Genomic DNA, 20191 nt, shown 5'->3' with positions numbered 1-20191 from the left:
GCTACAACTCCCTGGGCTACTTCCCCATGGCCTCCTCCAAACACCTTCCTTATTCTCACCACAGGACCTTCCTCTTGGTGTCTGATAACGCTTGTGCTCCTCAGTCCTCCAGCAGCACACCCTCTCACTCTCAGCTCCTTGCGCCTCTTGCTCCCAGCTCCTCACACTCGCACCACAAACTGAAGTGAGCTCCTTTTTAAAACTCAGGTGCCCTGATTAGCCTGCCTTAATTGATTCTAGCAGCTTCTTCTTAATTGGCTCCAGGTGTCCTAATTAGCCTGCCTGCCTTAACTGGTTCTAGCAGGTTCCTGATTACTCTAATGCAGCCCCTGCTCTGGTCACTCAGGGAACAGAAAACTACTCATCCAGTGACCAGTATATTTGCCCTCTATCAGACTCCTGTACCCCACTGGTCTGGGTCTGTCACAGTACTCATAAGTCAGTAGTTGGCAGACAGGAAAATGGTTGTCATGAGAGCTGATAAACTTACTGACAGGCTTGTTTTCAAAAGTCATCCAGTCACTCTGTTTACTTAGGCTATTGCACGCAGCTCCAAGCTACTGTCATCTCTGTTTATATTGATCTAGCTGCATCACCAGTTTTTTGCTTTGATAATAGCCTCGTATGTTTTACATTTCAATGGATCAAGAGGTGTCTGTAACAGAAGTATATTTACCAACACATGGCTTCGCACAGAAAGCAAAGGCAAAGGGTCTGACAAGATGAGATAAGTTAAAATCAATGCATAACGTCACAAGTGATTTAAAGAAAAAAATGTCAGTGCTTAGCTCAAAAACTATTGATAGCTGAATTAACATGTATTAAATAAATACATGCATATTGTATATTTTTAAAATGCATTTTCAATGCAGTTGGAGGAGGAGGGTTTGTATGCAAGGTCATAGTTTCAGTATCTCTATTTCTAGCACAGTATCTCTCAAAACAAGAGCTGCTGCATTACTTATGCTTCACTACAGCAGTGACCAATAAGCTTGGAACATCTTATTCTTGGACATGGAAAAAAGAACAGTTCCAGCAGTTAAGGAGAAGGATTTCATTATAGACCATCTAATCTAAAAGAAATCCTTTGTGAGGAACAGATGTTTGTAATGATCCCTGTAGTGGCTCACCAGCGGTTAAACCCCGGCCCATCAGCATAGGTCTCCATCACTTGAACTAAGAGTATCTCTGTTATCGGGTAGCAGTCCTAGGTTCTCATCCTCTATGTGCATCAGTCACTAGAGGGGGGTAGAACACATTTACCCAGTGTGCTACATACTCCCCTGTCACATATGCATGGGAAGTTTGTCCCATGCATATGTGAGCTACAGTAGATCAGCTCCCCATATGGCCACCACTTTCTGTGTTATATCGATCTCATCTCCTCCATCCACTTCTCCCCCTTATCATAGCATCTGAGTGCCTCAGAATCTTTATTGTATTTATCCTCACAATACCCCCTTGAGTTAGGAAAATATTATTATCCCCATTTTACAGATGGGGGATACTGAGCCACAGGCGAAGTGATTTGTCTAAGGTCACACAGGTTCCTGTAGTGGAACCGGGATTTGAATCCAGGTCTCAGGCTAAAACCATAATCACTGGACCATTCTTCCTCCCCAGTTTTGTAATGATTCCTCCCCCCAGCAACATGGCTGAGGGCAGCAAGCGGGGTCATGGCCTCAGCTAGAAGAGATGGGGCAGGAGGCGAGGCTAGCCTCCCCAAGGGGAAGCTTCACCCGTCGCCTATGCCCAGCACGGGTTAACCTGGGACCTTCAGCACCAAAAGCACAGGCCTCTACCACTTGAGTTAAAGAAGTAACTTTGTTAGCTAGCAATTCTTGTCCACTGGGGATCAGCCACAAAAAGACATAACACTTAACCATTATGTACAGATTGTAGGAGAGCTCAAGTCCATCAACCTTCCAACACCAGCACAATGAAATACGAAGCATGCTTTTGTATGCTGGTCACATGGTATTTGATATTCCTGTGAGGAATTCTAAAAACCCCATGTCACCTTCATGGCACCACTCCCCATTCCTATTTCATCAATAAACTTCTATTTTCTCCCATTCCCAGCCACACTCCAGCCATGATTAAAATGTCTTCCACCAGAAGGAAGAAACCAAATTAAGGTCTTGTCTCTATTAGTGTGGTAATAAAGCTGGGGGGAGGGGTAGGTTACTCCTTTCTCTGCCGCGTGGGGCATTGGCCACTTGCTGGTTTGAACTAAAGAAAATGCTGGATTCTATATACCTTGAAGTCTTTAAATCAAGATCTGAGGACTTCAGTAACTCAGCCAGAGGTTATAGGCCTACTGCAGGAGTGGGAGGGTGAGGTTCTGTGGCCTGTATTGTGCAAGAGGTCAGACTAGATGATCATGATGGTTCTTTCTGGCCTTAAACTCTGTGAGTCTACTCCATATCTTGTGCAATCAGTATCAGAAACTATATTCATCTATAGCAGTAGCTACAGCAACAGCAATTTCTAGATAACAATGACAGGAAATAAATGGAGATCACTAAGCTTTTCACAACAATCAAGTGTTGTTAACGCCAGTGTCCTGGCCAAACTCCAGACTGGTAATTACATTCTGGCTGACCTAAATTCATTCCCCCTGTAGTTTCAATTAGATAAGTTATTCTTAGGAGGGTAAGTGAAAAAAAAAAACACATTATGAGCAGTAGCTAGAGATGTTGGCACGCAATGGCTTTCACCCAGAAGGTTCCCAATGTATTTTGCATACTGCAGGCTCAGTTTAATAGTAAGTAATGCCAGATTTCACAAGCATAACTGAAGATGCAGGATTGACAGAGGGGGTTAATGGTGGAAGAAGTGCCCATGGAATCCCCACTCCACCAGGAAGCTGACGAGGGTCAGAGCACTCCCAAAAGTGGATGGTGCTGGTGAAGGAGGGAAACATGCCCAGGCAAAGTTGGAGATATACTGCTGTAGTGTATCCCCTGGATAGCCTCTGCCAGCACGGCTCCTCTACAGCCCTGACTAGAAATTAAAGCTCTCTTCCCTTGGTAAAAACACCATAGTAGTGGCTGAATGATTCCTATCTATAGAAAGCTTTATTTGCCATTGCTAGCACTGGGGTAGGGAGGTGGGGGAGACAACCTATACCAGCAGGAGAAACTGTGCCCCGGAAAAATTCTAAAAGGATTTAATGTAGTGGAAGGTGGGTGGTATTTGTACTCCCCCAGGGGTTCTGCCATTAGTCGGCAGCTTTAACATGCAGCTGAAGAAGAGTAACTGGGAGATGCACTGAAATGGGGATACAGTCCCACCCACCTTCCTCTCCAAGGGTGGCCATTTTCAGGGCTATATTGGCCCACTCAGAGTCACTTGACAGACCAAGACCTATAGGGGTCTTGTAATGTTACGACCCCCACTAGGTAGATTTCTACCAGTTGGGGGCTGTATCTTAGGTTATACAAGTAGCAGTTTGCATAAACAAAGGCTGAATGGATCTTACAGCTTGTAAAATATAAACAGATCCAGCTGTATGAAAGATACTGGCCACTTTTTTTCAAAATGGCTGCCAAATATTAGGCTCCTAAAACTATATTTAGGTAGCTAAATAAGTGATCTGATTTTTAAATGAAAGTTATTATTACTAATAATAGGGCTGTTGATTAATTGCAGTTAACTCACACGATTAACTCAAAAATTAATCATGATTTAAAAAATTAACTGCAATTAATCGCATTTTTAATCGCACTGTTAAACAATAGAATACCAATTGAAATGTATTACTTATTTTGGACAATTTTCTACATTTTCAAATATATCGATTTCAATTACAGCACAGAACAAAGTATACAGTGCTCACTTTATATTATTATTAATTACAAATATTTGCACTGTAAAAAATAAAATAAATAGTATTTTTCAATTCACCTCATACAAGTACTGTAGTGCAATCTCTTTTTCATGAAAGTGCAACTTACAAATGTAGATTTTTTTTTGTTACGTCTGCACTAAAAAAGAAAAAAAAATGTAAAACTTTAGAGCCTAAAAGTTCACAGTCCTACTTCTTGTTCAGCCAATTGCTAAGACAAACAAGTTGGTTTACATTTACAGGAGATAATGCTGCATGCTTCTTATTTACACTGTCACCTGAAAGTGAGAACAGGCATTCGCATGGCACTTTTTTAGCTGACATTGCAAGGTATTTACATGTCAGATATGCTAAACGTTCATATGCCCCTTCATGCTTCAGCCATCATTCCAGAGGACATCCTTCCATGGTGATGACGCTCGTTAAAAAAAAGTGTTAATTAAATTTGTGATGCAACTCCTCAGGGGAGAATTGTATGTCTCCTGCTCTGTTTTACCCACATTCTGCCATATATTTCATGTTATAGCAGTCTCGGATGATGACCCAACACATGTTGTTCGTTTTAAAAACACTTTCACTGCAGATTTGACAAAACACAAAGAAGGTACCAATGTCAGATTACTAAAGATAGCTACAGCACTTGACCCAAGGTTTAAGAATCCGAAGTGCCTTCCAAAATCTGAGAGGGATGAGGTATGTGGAACATGCTTTCAGAAGTCTTAAAAGAGCAACACTCTGATGTGGAAACTACAGAACCTAGACCATCAAAAAAGAAAATCAACCTTCTGCTGGTAGCATCTGACTCAGAGGATGAAAATAAACACATGACAGTCCACACTGCTTTGGATCGTTATCGAGCAGAACCCATCATCAGCATGGACGCATGTCTTCTGGAATGGTGGACGAAGCTTGAAAGGACATGTGAATCTTTAGCGCATCTGGCACGTAAATATCTTGCAATGCCAGCTACAACAGTGTCATGTGAACGCCTGTTCTCACTTTTAGGTGACATTGTAAACAAGAAGCGTGCAGCGTTATCTCCTGCAAATGTAACCAAAATTGCTTGTCTGAGTGATTGGCTGAACAAGAAGTAGGACTGAGTCGACATGTAGGCTCTAAAATTTTACACTGTTTTAGTTTTGAATGCAGTTATTTTTTGTACATAATTCTACATTTGTAAGTTCAACTTTTAAGATGAGAGTGCACTACAGTACTTGTATTAGGTGAATTGAAAAATACTATTACTTTTGTTTTTTACAGTGCAAATATTTGTAATCAAAAATAAATATAAAGTGAGCACTGTACACTTTGTATTCTGTTTTGTAATTGAAATCAATGTATTTGAAAATGTAGAAAATATCCAAAAATATTTAAATAAATGGTATTCTGTTATTGTTTAACAGCGCAATTAATCGAGATTATTTTTTTAATTGCGTGAAAGGCCTAACTAGTAATAATATTTGCATGTACAGGCCCCAGCCAAGGGCTCCATCATTCTGGTTGCTGAATATACACAGTTGCTGGTACATAGTAAGAAATAGCCCCTCCACAGAGATTACAATCTAAATAGACAATACAGGCAAAGGGTGGGAGGCAAAACAAAGCCAAAGGGAGGTGAAGTGATTTGCCCAAGGTCACAAAGCAGGTCCATGTCATAAGGAAAGGACTCCACAAGATGGGTGGTGACAGGCCATTTGGAGATGTTTTAAATTAACTTTCACCTAGAACATTTTTAGAGTTCCAGGTTCCACAAGCCACCAGTTTCTTTCTTAGTTCTTATTAGCTCTGTAATAGCTAACAGCAAAACTCCAATTGGCTTCAATGGGGCCAGGACATCACCTTTGGTCTCTTTGTAGTGCCTTCAGTGGATAACAATATAGAAGAAAGGATTCCGAACCTTTTATTTTTCTTGTTTGCCTTACTAATCAAAAAGACAAAGCATCTCTGAGATTGCACTTGCACTTCTGTTCTTCAGAAAGGGCCTAATCCACAGCCCACTGAAGGCAATGGAAAGACTCCCATTGACTTCAATAGGCTTTGAATGTGCTCTTCTTCTAGACAGTTCCACAGTGATTCTAGAAGTAGCAGTAATAGAGGTAGCAGCTTGCCTCAAACTCAGGCTTGCTTAATGTTACAGAACTCACAGAGCCAATGCCAATTGGGATTCAGAGTAGCGAGCCTTTTTCCTCCATTATGTCTGAGAGCTACTCAGTTGCAGTCGAGAGTCATAGAATTTCCAAAGCAATGCACATGGATTGAACTGTACAATTTACATCAGTGGAAGTCATGTGGCTAAATTTCCACAGACCACTTTGATGAGTTAGTCAGGAATGAAAAGGCTCTCTCTTCTGTTATCTAACCGGTCTCCAATGATTCATGTAAAAATAAATCTCAAAGACTCTTTGAGGCATTCTGAAATTCACTTAAAACTTAATAGAGTGGTTCTTACAGTACATATCCACAAATGGAGTCACAGACTCCACCTCAGGGAAGAGGGCAGCTGGATAATGCCTAATCCAGTATTGCACTGCTGCTAGCAGGGGAATAGCTCTTTTCTGAATAGTCTTCACAATCAGCCATAGCATTTGGGGTGGTCTGCAAAGCTTCTGTGGGCCAGCACAGAAGCTACTCTCTGCAGGATCAAGCTCTGTATTATCCAAAGGTTCTGTTACCCTTCTGCAAATCAACACTTCAGGTTTCAGTGCATGTGTAGTCCATTATTCCATAATTTGCATTTATATAGCACCATTCAGCTAAATATGCAAAGCACTTTATTACACACACACACACACACTCTAAGAAGACACCAAAACTATTGTGGTTTACCCAAGTTCACTCAATGAATCAGTGGCAGATCCAAGAAGAGAATCCAGAATCCCTGTTGCCAAACTGATATTGCAACCACTACACCATACTCCCACCTCTTTATGGTGAGGGAGTAATTTGAATAGGATTATTTCCTGCCTACAACATAGAAAATGATCTAGTCTAAGGAAACATTTAAATTGCAAATGGAATTATGTACACAACATAGGACACAGCAGAATGTAATGTCCTCAATCAGATTTATTTTCCCAACGGAAACATTTATAGCATAAGTGTAGTGAGTTTGGCAGGCTCAGCAAAACCACTGGAGACTCTTTGGTCTGCTAGAGCTGAAATTTAGTGACCCTCAACACATACACCACAAGACCCACCTGTTTTCCCAGGTTTCCCTGGGAAAAGGAAGAGATATCAATGGGCAAGGTAATGGAGGGCATTGACTGGTGCTGCCTGGCATTGGAAAGAGTTAGCAGAAGATCTTTCTTCCTTCATTAAGATGGATGGGTATCTTGGTACAGTCTTGTTTTCTAGCAAAATACACAGCATTTTGTAAGGCACACCTGGTTAGGATAGGGACTGTGAGTGTGTACATTTATATAAATTAATACCCCTTCACATCACACCATTATATAATCAGTACAATTTGACATCTGTTTGGAATTGAATATTCTTCTGTTTACTGTCCTTTAGAATTCATTATCCAGAGTGCCTGAGTCTGAATAGCAATCCCCATTACCAGTTATAAGATTCGGAAAGGCTTCTTAAAGAAACAAAAACAAGAGGAAATGCGTAAACACATATTTGCCATCGGAAAACATATAATGATGGCAATAATTGCTCATTATTTTGTAGTGAATTTAATGCTAGTGAAAGATGTTGGCTAGAATGATTTGGAGAATAAAGTCTTCTGTTTCTCCACAAGAACAGATATTAACAGTGCAACATTTTCCACAGAACCCAGCCAATGTATGTTAACCTTCAAATGGTGGATGCACCTCCTATAGGGGATACAGGGGAGGCTAATCTCTATGGCTATTATTTCTCTCACCCCGTTTTTGTCCTGCACCCTTACTCTTTTCCTTACAGTGTTGCCAATTTTTGAGTTTATTAATCATAAGTTTTGAAATATTTGATGGGGGGTTTTAAAGCCCCAAGTGCTAAAGTCCTGTGAATATGGGCAATCTCCACTTTCATTTATTCAATGTATTTATTTATTAAAGTAAGTTTCTAGCCCTCATTGCTTTGGAGAAAATCATGAACATGTGACCTCACTTCAGCCTACAGGCTCAAAAACCAGAAAGTAAATAAAAAGAGCACCCAATTGGTTTTTTTAAATCTCATGATTTTTAAACAACCCTCCTGGCTTTGGGGGATTCTTGGACATTTGGATTGGCCACACTGTAATATCCTCCTCCTTTTCCTCTTGCCTCCCCCATAAATGAATATCTTCGGGGCTTAGTCCTGCACTGCACAGGCTGTGGAGTGATACAAAAAGTAAGAAGTAATAAGCTGAACAGCCAGTGCAAAGGAACCCAATCCCGCATTAATGAGAGAGTTGCTGTGAGGCCAAGAAGTTACGCAGGCCTAGTTAAGCACCTCATTTGCATGTTGAGAGTAATTGGAGTCAGTGTTTACTGACTCCTGTGATAAAATTATCTTTTTTAACCTTGACCTACATCAAGTGACTGGGACCAGAAAATAAAGAGCTGTTTCTTACCTGCACTCCTGTGTGTCATACCTTTCTTCCATGAAGGATTGCACATAAACCTCTCTCTCTTCAGACATACCCATTCCTCAGCTGCACCCCATCCCATTTTAACTTTTGCTCTTGATTACGGGTGGCTGGGAACATTTTGACAATTTGTTTTTAAATGGAAAATGCTGATTCACCGAAACCCAAACTTTTTGTTGAAAGGTATCAGATTTGACAAAACGTTCGACGGGAAGGTGTCTCGGGTCCAGGCTGGAATTTCGTGGGGGGCGGAGGGGGGGAAGAAAGAGAGAGAGAGTGTAGACTAGCCAATAGCAAGGTAGTTTGGGCACTCATGGGGGATGTGGGAGAGACCCGGGGTTCAAGTCCATGCTCCGAAAGAGGCAGAGTAGGGACTTCTCTCTTTCTCTCTCATATCAGAATTCAGAACATTCTTGGGGCGGAGGTTCCAGAAAAGAATTTGAAAGGTCTTTGTTTCATTCTGCAGCAGAACAAAAAGAAATGTCAAAACTTCAGAAAGTTTTGTGAAATTGAATTCTTGTTTTCCAGCCACCCGTACTCTAAGAATGAGGGAACAGTCATGTACAGGTCCTTAACACTTATTTCTTCTCAAGGCAGAGGTATGTAACTCTATGCCTAGCACTCAACTTTACTTGTGTACATGCAGAGCCTACACTCACACTTATCAGTATGCTGACGACTTTCAGGATCAAGGACATAATGCATAAAGCTATATTTGAGAATGGACGATAACAGCAAAGACAATTTAAAGCACATCTGCTTTTGAATTTTTTCCCTTAGCTGTCTTTTGACTCCCTGGTGTGGAAAGATTGGTGTTTTCTAGTATTATATTGAACAAGCTCATGTATAAATTTCACATGTAATCATATGATTATTCTTGTTCCTACCTAATGAAGAAAAATCAGTTGTGCATATATCTATCTCACTCAATGAAATCAAATTGTGGCTATATTAGGGCCTGCTCCTACCAGCTACTGAGCATTCTGTGAGACAATGAACATGCTCAACCATAACTTAAGCCAAAAATTTAAGTGCCGTTTCCTCTGACCCCAGACTTCCCCTTTGTGAAATTTCCCACTGTGCCCCTGCATTGGTGACAGTGTAATATATTGCAGGAAAACCTTGCTAATTCTCTCTTCCCCTAATCCATAAAGCCTGATCGTTCACACAAAAACTAGAGCAAAGTTTGGAAAGCAGAGTACTATAGTGAGGTCTAATTTCTCAGTCTTTGTCATGATTGCAAAAGGAAATTTGGAGGTCAAATTTTCAAAGGGGCCTTCAAAAGCCTTTAACTTTGCACATATTGATTTGCAGATACTTGCAAATAATAGCATTTGGGCATGAAAATTGGTCTTTTGTGCATTTTTATATAATGTTTATATACATGTTTTTTGCATGTACAAATGTTATCATTTTTGCACACAAAAATGATACTATATATGCATATAATTATCTGCAAAGAAAAAGTGGCCATATTCAGAGAGTGTGGCCATTGCTACTATACTATATTATGAAATACAGTGTAAATTAAAATTACATTACAGTTGTCTAAAAGTATATTGTGTGATCCAGTGTACTTCTCTTTTTAAATTATTGGATTTTAACAACAAAGAAAAAAGGCTTAAATAACCATGAAGCACTTGAGAAATCTAAGCTTGATGTTGGCTCAAACCACTGACTTTCAATGGCCTTAGAGAAGTCAATTGGGCATAAAGTTTCAAGGCATCAGCTATTTGGGGTTGCCTTCATTTTCAGATGCCCAACTTGTGCCTGATTTTTCAGTTCGTTCGTGAGAGCCACAGATGGTCTGAACCACTGAAAATCAAGACCAAATTGTGTCAGTTTGGGTACCCAAAAGTTGAAGCTCTCAAAGTTAGAGGAAAATGCAGGCCTTAACCTCTCTACCTCAGTTTTCACCATCCAGTGTTGAATTTATGGGGCAATGATATGGAATGCCAGAGTATCTTACTTACTTAGGATATATTGTAAAGATGAATTAGTGTTTATAAAGCACATTGATGATGAAAGATATTCTACAGAATATCTAATTACAATATTTTAGTAATAAACTAGAACAGTGGTTCCCAAACTTGTTCCGCCGCTTGTACAGGGAAAGCCCCTGGCAGGCCGGGCCGGTTTGTTTACCTGCCGCGTCCGCAGGTTTGGCCGATCGCAGCCCCCAGTGGCCGCAGTTCGCTGCTCCAGGCCAATGGGAGCTGCTGGAAGTGGCAGCCAGTATGTCAGGTAAACAAGCGGCGGAACAAGTTTGGGAACCACTGAGCTAGAATGTTCATTGCACTATTCTTCCTCGCCTCTGAGGATATTATTTCTAGAGCTAGATAGGAATTTCCTATTGACATTTTATTTTCCCCATGGAAAAGTTTTAATTTTGCTGATTTTTTAAATGTATTTTCCATCCAGAAAATCTAAGCAAAATATTTCATTTTGGTTCAGGTTGATCTGAATTGAAACATTTATTTTTAGGTCAGTTCAATGTTAATCTCTGTCCACCTGAATTGGCATAATGGAAGCTGTAGTTTAGATGTCTCCTGCCCCCATTATTCTGTAAGGGCTGAGCTCCCTGGCTGCACTGTATCTCCTATGCTGTACCTCCAATCTCCGCTCTGGTTGAACTGCTAATGTGCATTGTGGGAGACATGACCATGATGCATCATGGGAGATATAATCCTGCTTGGGAGCCTGTCCCATAGAAGAGATTGGGGCATGGGGTACCTAAACTACAACTAACATGAGGTACTGTGCAGTTAAAGGGGACACTGGTTAATGTCAAACCAAACTGAAATGAAGTGTTTAGACATTACTGAATTGAAGTTTTTCAGAATTTTCTGTTGCGAGACAAAATACGCTATTTTAATGTTTTATCCCAGTTTGCGATGCAAACAAATTTTGCACTATCAAAGCGACGTAGGGATGGAAAATTTTATTTTTGACCAGCTCTCATAATTTCTTCTTTCCTATTCTAAGAATTATGGAGTCCCCTACTGTATTGTTGTTGCTTTGGGTAACACATCAACCTCTATTGTCATATCTTTCCCTACAGTTGATTGTGAGGGAAGATACCCAGTAATGAGCCAGCAGATTAAGTGAACGATTAATTACTATTTATTAGTGTTCTCATAGATAGAAAGTATGTTTTTAGCTGTGGTATCAATACATGCTAGCATATTCAGAATGCCAGACATCAGGGATGACCAGAATTTTAGGGACCTGGTAAAAAATAGGGGAGAAAAGAGAAAGGATTATGATGAGTATGAAATGCTCATTCATATTTATACAGCACTTCTGCTGCTTATAAAAATATTTATATTAAAGACCTGATAGATCACCTTTAAATTGTCCAGTGCACAGTGCTGGAATTGCTGACAAAACTATTGATGAAGCTAATTCAGTATGATGCACTTCATTTAAAGTTACAGATTTAGTTTTGTCACCAGCTTTCCAGGCTTTCTCGAATCTCTTCTTTTTCCACAAAGAGAGGGATTAAAACTGAGTGAAAATGGTAAAGAATATTTGATATAAAAAAGTAGAAATTTCAGGGAGCCCGAAGAGACTGGAAAGTGAATATATGCAATCTCAATTAAATGGTTGTGCAGCTGGACTTTATGAGTGCCAAGTAATTTTAGGAAAACATTTGCAAAACTGCTCCTGGAGATAGCTTAAAAGATAAGGCTGAAAATGGCTAGTGCTTACTGAACAGATGGAGAGGATACCACTGGATAGATAAGAGAAATAATAGGTATTCAGAGTGACCAAAGCTAAAGCCAACAACTAATCCACCGACTGCCAGCAAAGCAACCAAAAAAAGAGAAAAAAAAACCCCGTAAAATAATGTCAAAATGAAAATCAAATCTTCGTGCTAAAGAAATTCTGAACCTGTCGTCTGCAAAAGCCAGTCCATACTTGCTCTTTCCACAATGTATTTTAAATATGCCAAGCACAAATAATAGCCAATTCACTGAGTCTGAAAACCATACAAGTGCAGATCTTTGATCCATTTAAGATCAATTTGAGGTCTGCAGGGCCTAGAACTTGGAGGGACCTGAGCTTTATACCATCTCACTGAAAAAAAATCAAGGTCTGGTGTGTTTAATCTAATATTGAACACGAACACCCCACCCCCATACACACACACACACACAAAAATGTGTGTGAAAGGTGGAAAAGCTGCAACCCAAGATGGTTGCATTTGTTGAAGTGGTGGAATACAATAAGATTATTTTTTTTCAATTTAACTCTGGCAAGAAAAATTCATGGCCTTCCCTCAGGTCATTTCATACAAGCATTTCTACAGGAGGTGATGCTCTGGACCAGGGTGATCCATTTCATAGGGCAAAATGGCATCCACTGTATGTTTGGGGTCATGCTGCATAGGAGAACACCATTTTATAGAGCACATATTTCTGTATGTGTCAGCAGCTGAGTAAGGGGCGGTCTGGCCTAATGGTTGGAGCAAGAGTTTGGCCTACCAGTTAGAGCTAAATGCAGCCTGGGAGGGTGCAGGAGTGAAGCTAAGGGTCATGGATGGGAGTCAGAGACCAAAGCCTAAGCCGAAGGGTAGCAGAGTCACAGTCAGAAGGTGGAGCTAAGGGTCTAACCTGGTAGTCAGAGATCAGGAAGGATCTGGGAGCAGGTTAGGAATGGGTTGAGCAGCCACTGGACAGCTCCTGAGCTTACCTATCAGCCTGCTTCTGTCAGGGCCAGCATTGGATTGCCAGGAGATTGGCTGTGCTAGAAGCTAGGCCCCTGACAATATGTGGCCTGCAGAGGTGTCCCCATACAATTAGCATCCTACCCATGGCTCTGAAAAGGTCTGACCTCCTGACATTCCTACAGTGAGTGAATCCAACTGCTTTATTCTGCTTAACCTGCATTCTGCAAATTACTCAACCACTACAGAGATATTCAGGTTGGGCCAAATCCTGAAGCCATTACTTGGATACAGATTCTTATGCAATGTAGGGGAAAGGCGTAAGGAATATTACCCCTCCAACCCTTGTGTGAAGGGCCAGGCAAAACTGGTTCAGTAAGATGCACCACAAAGGGATGTTGTAGTAGCAGTCACTCAGCCTCTGTGTGCCTGGGAGCTCAGGAAGGGGCAACGTATGATATTTGTTCCTTCTAACATGTAATAGTACAAACAATACATGCTTTTGAAAGTTTTAGTGCTAAAACAGCTAATATTATTCAACAAACTACAGCAGCGCTACAATAAATATGTCACAACAGAAAACTTGCTTGTGCTCACGTTGGCACTGACTTTTAACAGCACAATAAGCAAAGTTCTGTGGAGAACAGTGCTCCCATACCTCCCTGAAGAGTCAATAGGTGTGCAACTTGCACTCAAGGAGCCACTTTGATTGAGTTGGTTGAAAGTTTTTCATATAATAAACCTTGTTATTTTTTTGAGGGTAGGGAGACAAAAATGGCATTTGAATGTAGTTGAAATTTTCTCAGAAACATGTTTTTGTCTAAGTTGTCTAAAAATTAAATTGATGCCCCCAAATTTTGGAGTTTTGCCACCACTGGGTTTTTTTTGGGAGGGGGGCAAATTTTCACCCCAAAACTCTTCAAAAACCTAAAATTTTCAAAAATTGAAATTGTTTCTTTTTTTCCCCAGTTGAAACCCAAATAGTTTCCAAATGAAAAAAAAAATGTTTTCTTCAAATATTTTCATGCAAAGTAAAATACATATTTGGCAAGCTCTACACTTTTGCTGGCTATCCAATAGAGAATACCTACATCCTATCCCTGAGTTTACATAATCCTTTTCATTTTCTCTAATTTTTCTGTCCTACCTGCTTTGATTCTTGGCAGCTTCATGAGCAAAATTCCTCCAGCTGGATGAATTTAGTGCCATGTAGCTTCAGAATGAGACAGTGCTTTTCAGAAAGCAGTGAAAGAGAGACAAAAAGAAAGAACTGAAAGCGTGATGAAGTCATCTTTGTACTGTATTTTAACCAAACTAGTCAGGAGCACTTTTCTGTAACAGATCTTTTCTTAAGTCAATATTTACATACTTCCCTTTTTGTTTTTACTCTAGAAATAAAACAATAGGGAAGTTGCTTACACAATGGATGGGTTTTTTGTTAAAGAAACTGTGTTACAACAATGCACCTTTTGAATACAACTTAAACTCGTAAAGTATTTTATTGGCTCTAAATTAACTCATCACATTCACAATGGAACAGAGACAGGTCCAAGCTGTGAAGAATCAGAATCAAATTCAAATTTCTTCAAAGATTCAAAGGGATTCAAATCAGGAGTTCAGGTTTGGGACCAAATCTAGATTATAGTTTCAGTGGGCAAAACTCCCTTTATGCAAAGCAGGATATGGACCTGGTGTTGTTTTAATAGAGTTAATATGTATTAATAGTAGTAGTTTTCATATGTCCCAGAAGTACTTTTCCATCTAGTCATCTCTCTCTGCTCCAGACTGGATGCCAACGGTAGACTGAGATTTGATCACAGTAACATTATTGCAAATATTGAATCATATTCTGATATCAGTTACTCTGGATTTTCATGTCTGTAATTGAGATCAACATCCAGCCTGTTATCTTCACACATTTCCCCACTATCTCTGAAAACCAGTGTCAGACTTTTGAGAACTGATTTAGATGTGTTTGAGGGGCTTCAGGCATTTCTGACTATTTCATCCGCCAGAATTATTCATTCACTGAACATACCCTGCGCCACAGAGAAAACTGTGGATTCTCCTGATATAATAATGATAAATAAATACTTAGCTACTATATAATACTTTCTCTCCATAGATCTCAAAGCACTTTAGAAAGTTCCATTATCCCCACTTTGCAGATGGGGAAACTGAAGCACAGAGAGGCAATGTGACTTGATCAAGATCCTACAGAGGATGACAGACCTGGGAATAGAATCCAAGTGTCATCCATCCTCTGGGTCATGCTGCTCCCCCACTGCTGTAATATTGTTACACTGTACTGTATGTGTTGGGTGGGGGTGGGGAGAGGGAAGTGACAGTGGAGTTAAGAGCCAAAGTACAATGATATCCTATATCAGAACTAGAATTAAGTAACAAGAAGAGAGTCAAAGCAAAGCAAGCACGACAATTTTATACATTTAAAAAAGACTTTTAAAAGGATTTTGACATTAAATGTGCAAGAACTATTTTAAAAAATAAGAATGATTGCTTCTGAAAGGAGCCAGCTTGACAGCCCATGGAGACTATAGCCCTTGATTATCAACAGGAAAAGAACATCAAAGTCAACAGAAGCTTCCTCACATTCTCACAGTCCTGGTGCGCAATCCTGTTCTGGGGCATCTCTATGGGTATGAAAGGGCAAGTCTGCTCCTTTGCTCATTCAGTCCCTGGCTTTTCTGCTAGCATTGACAAAACTGATACCAATTGTATTGGTAGTTTTATTTATTTGGACACTTATGCATGAGGAGCTGGATTCAGAGCACCAATTCATTATGCATAGGTCACCCATGGAAATAGCTTTTAGATGCTAATGACCTAGGTCAGCACTGAACCAGTGACAAACCAAGAGACCCAATTTCCTATTGCCAATCCATGGAGTCATCCTGAGGATCTTTTAAATCATGGAAAGATGAGAACAGATGATTTTTATAGAACATCATTTGATAAATGTGGTACACTGAAATCTTTCATGCAACACAAGAAATATCTAAGCAGACAGCTGTATGGCTACCACGTCACTGAAGATGTTAGGCCTACGCACAGTCAACCTGTGGAACTCCTTGCCAGAGGATATTGTGAAGGCCATGACTAAACAGGGTTCAAAGAGGAACTAGATAAATTCATAAAGGATAGGTCCATCAATGGCTATTAGCCAGGAAGGGCAAGGATGGTGTCCTTAGCCTATGTTCGCCAGAAGGTGGAAATGGGTGACATGGGATGGATCACTTGATGTTTGCTTGTTCAGTTTATTCCCGCTGAAGCACCTGGCATTGGCCACTGGCAGAAGACAGGATACTGGGCTAGATGGACCTTTGGTCTGACCCAATATGGCTGCTCTTATGTTCTTAATGTAGACCAGGACAGAAGGCACCTTTAGAAGTATGATTTATTTGCATAGTATTATGGCTGCTTAAACACAAGGCCTTTGCCATGATCCCTGTGGCAGAGACAATGCATTCAAATGGAGATTCCAGTCTCTTCTTCCATGGAGAACTACTGCTCAGCAATTCCTATATGCAGACTCATTGAGTAGATAGACTTGATTAGACAGAGCATGAGGTGACATGATCCTGTTTGATGGGAATAGCAAGTGGCCTGGACACAGCATTCTGGATCCTAGTGGGGCAGCTGCATCTGAGGGGAGATTCATCGTTGGGAGAAGGTAGGCAGTAGTAACGCTACCAGGTGAGCTTTAATTTAGGCTTGGGGCTCCATAGGAGCTTTGCGACTGGAAGCTGCCTTGGAGAAATGCTGAATCAATGTATCTCCCAGATGCCATGGATCCCTCTGATAGCTCCACCCCTCTTTCTGATGGTGACAGAGTCCTGAACAGACTAGAGCATGCAGGCAGCTTGCACCTCTGCATCCCAAAATAAACTTGCCACAACAGGAATTTGCAGCATGTGTTCCACTGCAGCATTGAATCAAGCCCGGAGAATTTAAAGAGACCATCAAAGAGAGAATTTAAAAGAGGGGATTGCAATAGCTGAGATGAGAAGTGAGTAGGACAACAAACAGATATTTCATGAGAGGCAGGGTCAAGGTGAGGGCAAACTCTGGCAATGTTCCAGTCATGGTGATAGACAAACCAGGGAGAGATGTCTGAGGAAAAAGAAAGTTCAGGGTCAACAATGACAATAAGATTTCTAGCCCAGGGATACAAGTTAAGGTCTAAAAACAAGATAAAATGTACGTCTCTTTATTGTACTGTGACCTAATTAATTACTCTCCATGAGGAAAATTTAGTACCAAAATAACACAACTAAGTTGTTAGCAACATCATTGCAAAACTTCTATATCTTTATTTTTCTGTCTATGTAACTATACGGCCCCATCACTGTAGTATCTGAGTGTCTCCATCACTAGATTGACAAAGAAAAATATATCACAGTGAGCAAATAAAACAATGCAAAAGTTGTAGGACAGTTGCTCAAAACCATACTGCATGCTCCCAAATCACACTCTTAGCTATGTAGTGAGATCCTGGTATGAACAAGTGGAACCAAAGTCTACTCTTTGAACGGTCATGGATTTTAAATTAAACCATTTTTAGATTGCTTCCCATTCCCCACCTGTGACAGGCACAAATCGTATCCTTCCGGACTGGGTGACAACTGCATCTCCCTGAATGTCTTGTGCATAAAGAACAGCGCATAGGACAGTATTTCTTCATGTACTTAGGGCCAGATTTTGCCACTTTTACTTATGCTGAGTAGCACTTTACTTATCAGATGCTCTGTTGATTTCAATTAGTCTACTCACAGGGTTAGTATTATTCAACCTGAGTAAGGATATCAGTATCTGGCCCTAAGTATTCTGTAGAGGAAGTGGGAGCACAGAAGAAGGATAATATAAAAGGGAGAGAAAAGTAAAATAAAATGAAAACAAATACCATTCAAAATGTGTGCCCCTCTCTCCGCATATTTTGTTGAATTCATGGGGCAATGATATGGAATGCCTGAGTAACTTTGATTTCCATGTTCTAGAGACCAGAAACAATAAAGAAGAGAGGGCCACGCGCACTCAGCTATCTGCTATTAATAGTTAATTTGGATTTCCACTGGTGTAAGTGAGATCAGAATCTAGCCAAATATAGCAGCTCAATAATACCTGGTACAGGCAGTTTAAACCCTTATATAGTCTATAAATTACAGCTGTCAAAATGGAACCAAACCCTTTTAATGTGTTTTCCTCATGAACATATTTTCACATATATCTGGATTCTTGCCTAAACCCACATGTCATTACTTACCTTCTGAATCTATCAGGTATATGGATAACAAAAGCAACAAATGTTAGAGCATAATTTACTGTAGGTTGTCTGGTTTCACTGAATTTCCTGTACTCCGTAAAGCAAGCATCATCTTTGTTCCTTAGAGCTCCTACAATTGATTAATATTACTAAATAATGTATAGTGTATGAAGTATATAGTGTCACTGCATTTGATTATAAAAATGCATTTCAGCAGAAGACATTTTTAATAACTTGTTTAGTTTCTGCCTCAGACAATAACATTTATGACAGCCAGATAGATATGCAATATGGTAACTTGCTAAATGGTAACTTCCCAAGTAATCCTATTGTAGGGGTTGCAGAATCAGGTCCTGAGAGAGCAGAGCATAAATGCTACTGTATACATACATAAATATGGAAATAATATTAACTAAAATGAACTCTCTCCTCAATACAAGTGAAAAAAGTAATATTGTGCCAAACCTCATTAGTAGAATGTTCCATTTTGTTATTTTTTCCCCCAGCTGGAGTAATAATGAACTTTAAAGTTCAGATGTTTTACCTTTTAAAGCCATCAGCTGCATGACAAGGGCCTGCAGAACTACTAAGGGTTGTGGGGATAGGGGTGGCAGGGAATTGAAGGGGGAACAATATTTTATATTTATATATATTTATATTCAGTACTTAATTTATAATGAACAGAAAAACAAAATAGAACCCCACAATGTTCTGAATTGTGAAAAATTGGTTTTGATAGTTTTCTTGGTTAAAACTGAAAACCTTTGTATATAAGAAAACTATCAAAACCAGTTTTTCACAATTCAGAACATTGTGGGGTTCTATTTTGTTTTTCTGTTCATTATAAATTAAGTACTGAAAAGAACCCATTTTAGCTATTTTGAAATTTCTTTTTTCTTGTCTGGTTTTGTTTCAATTTTGTTGTTGCTTCTTCTGGCTTCCAATTTTGTTACAAAGCTAAGGGTATGTCTACACTATGGGATTAATCCGAATTTAGATAATTCGAATTTGGGAAACAGGTTGTATAAGTTCGATTGTGCGCGGCCACACTAAGCACATTAATTCGGTTTTTAACCACATTAATTCGGTGGTGTGCGGCCACACTACCCCATTCATTTTAACCACATTAATTCGGTGGTGTGCGGCCACACTAACCCTAATTCGAATTAACAAAATCGATTTTGGCGCTACTCCGCTCGTCGAGGTGGAGTACAGAAATCGATTTAAAGCGCCCTTTAATTCGAACTAAATGGCTCTGTTGTGTGGACGGGTGAAGGGTTAATTCGAATTAACGCTGCTAAATCCGAATTAATCCCGTAGTGTAGACCAGGCCTAAGTAACAGACCAAATTCTGAAGTGCTGCGTAAACGGGTGTGACTTTAAGTAGATCCCTTACACTGCACAGAGCCTTTATTCAACTTTCACTGAAGTCAGTAGGGGTTAGATCAGGTCCTTAGACTCCCTGCATGCAGTTAGACTCCCTTAGACCTGCTTACATCCACTCTAACAGTGCATAAAGATGTTTAAATTGGGGTAATTTATACTCCAAGAAGCCAGAAGAAAGTGGTGTAAGAAGTTGCTCTAGTTTTACTGACTACTTCTCCTACCCAGAAGTGAAGACTCCCTTATGCCTTTGTAGAGTAGGCAGGTATTAGGAAATATAACTGTGTATAATTAGTGTACAAATGTCTAACTTTTACCTCCTTACATATCATTTCAATAGCGTTCCACTAGTGTATCCTGGCCCCCTGAGGGTTTTGTAAGCAAATATTACTGCCTGGTTTTAACTTTAATTCAGACAAACTACTGGGAAATAAGTATGTAAAGAATAATTTA

Source organism: Terrapene carolina, unplaced genomic scaffold (assembly GCF_002925995.2).
Source record: "Terrapene carolina triunguis isolate 2854851 unplaced genomic scaffold, T_m_triunguis-2.0 Scaffold42, whole genome shotgun sequence".
Taxonomy (NCBI): Eukaryota; Metazoa; Chordata; order Testudines; family Emydidae; genus Terrapene; species Terrapene triunguis.
The sequence above is the reverse complement of the archived record's forward strand: the minus strand, read 5'-3'. Positions refer to the sequence as shown.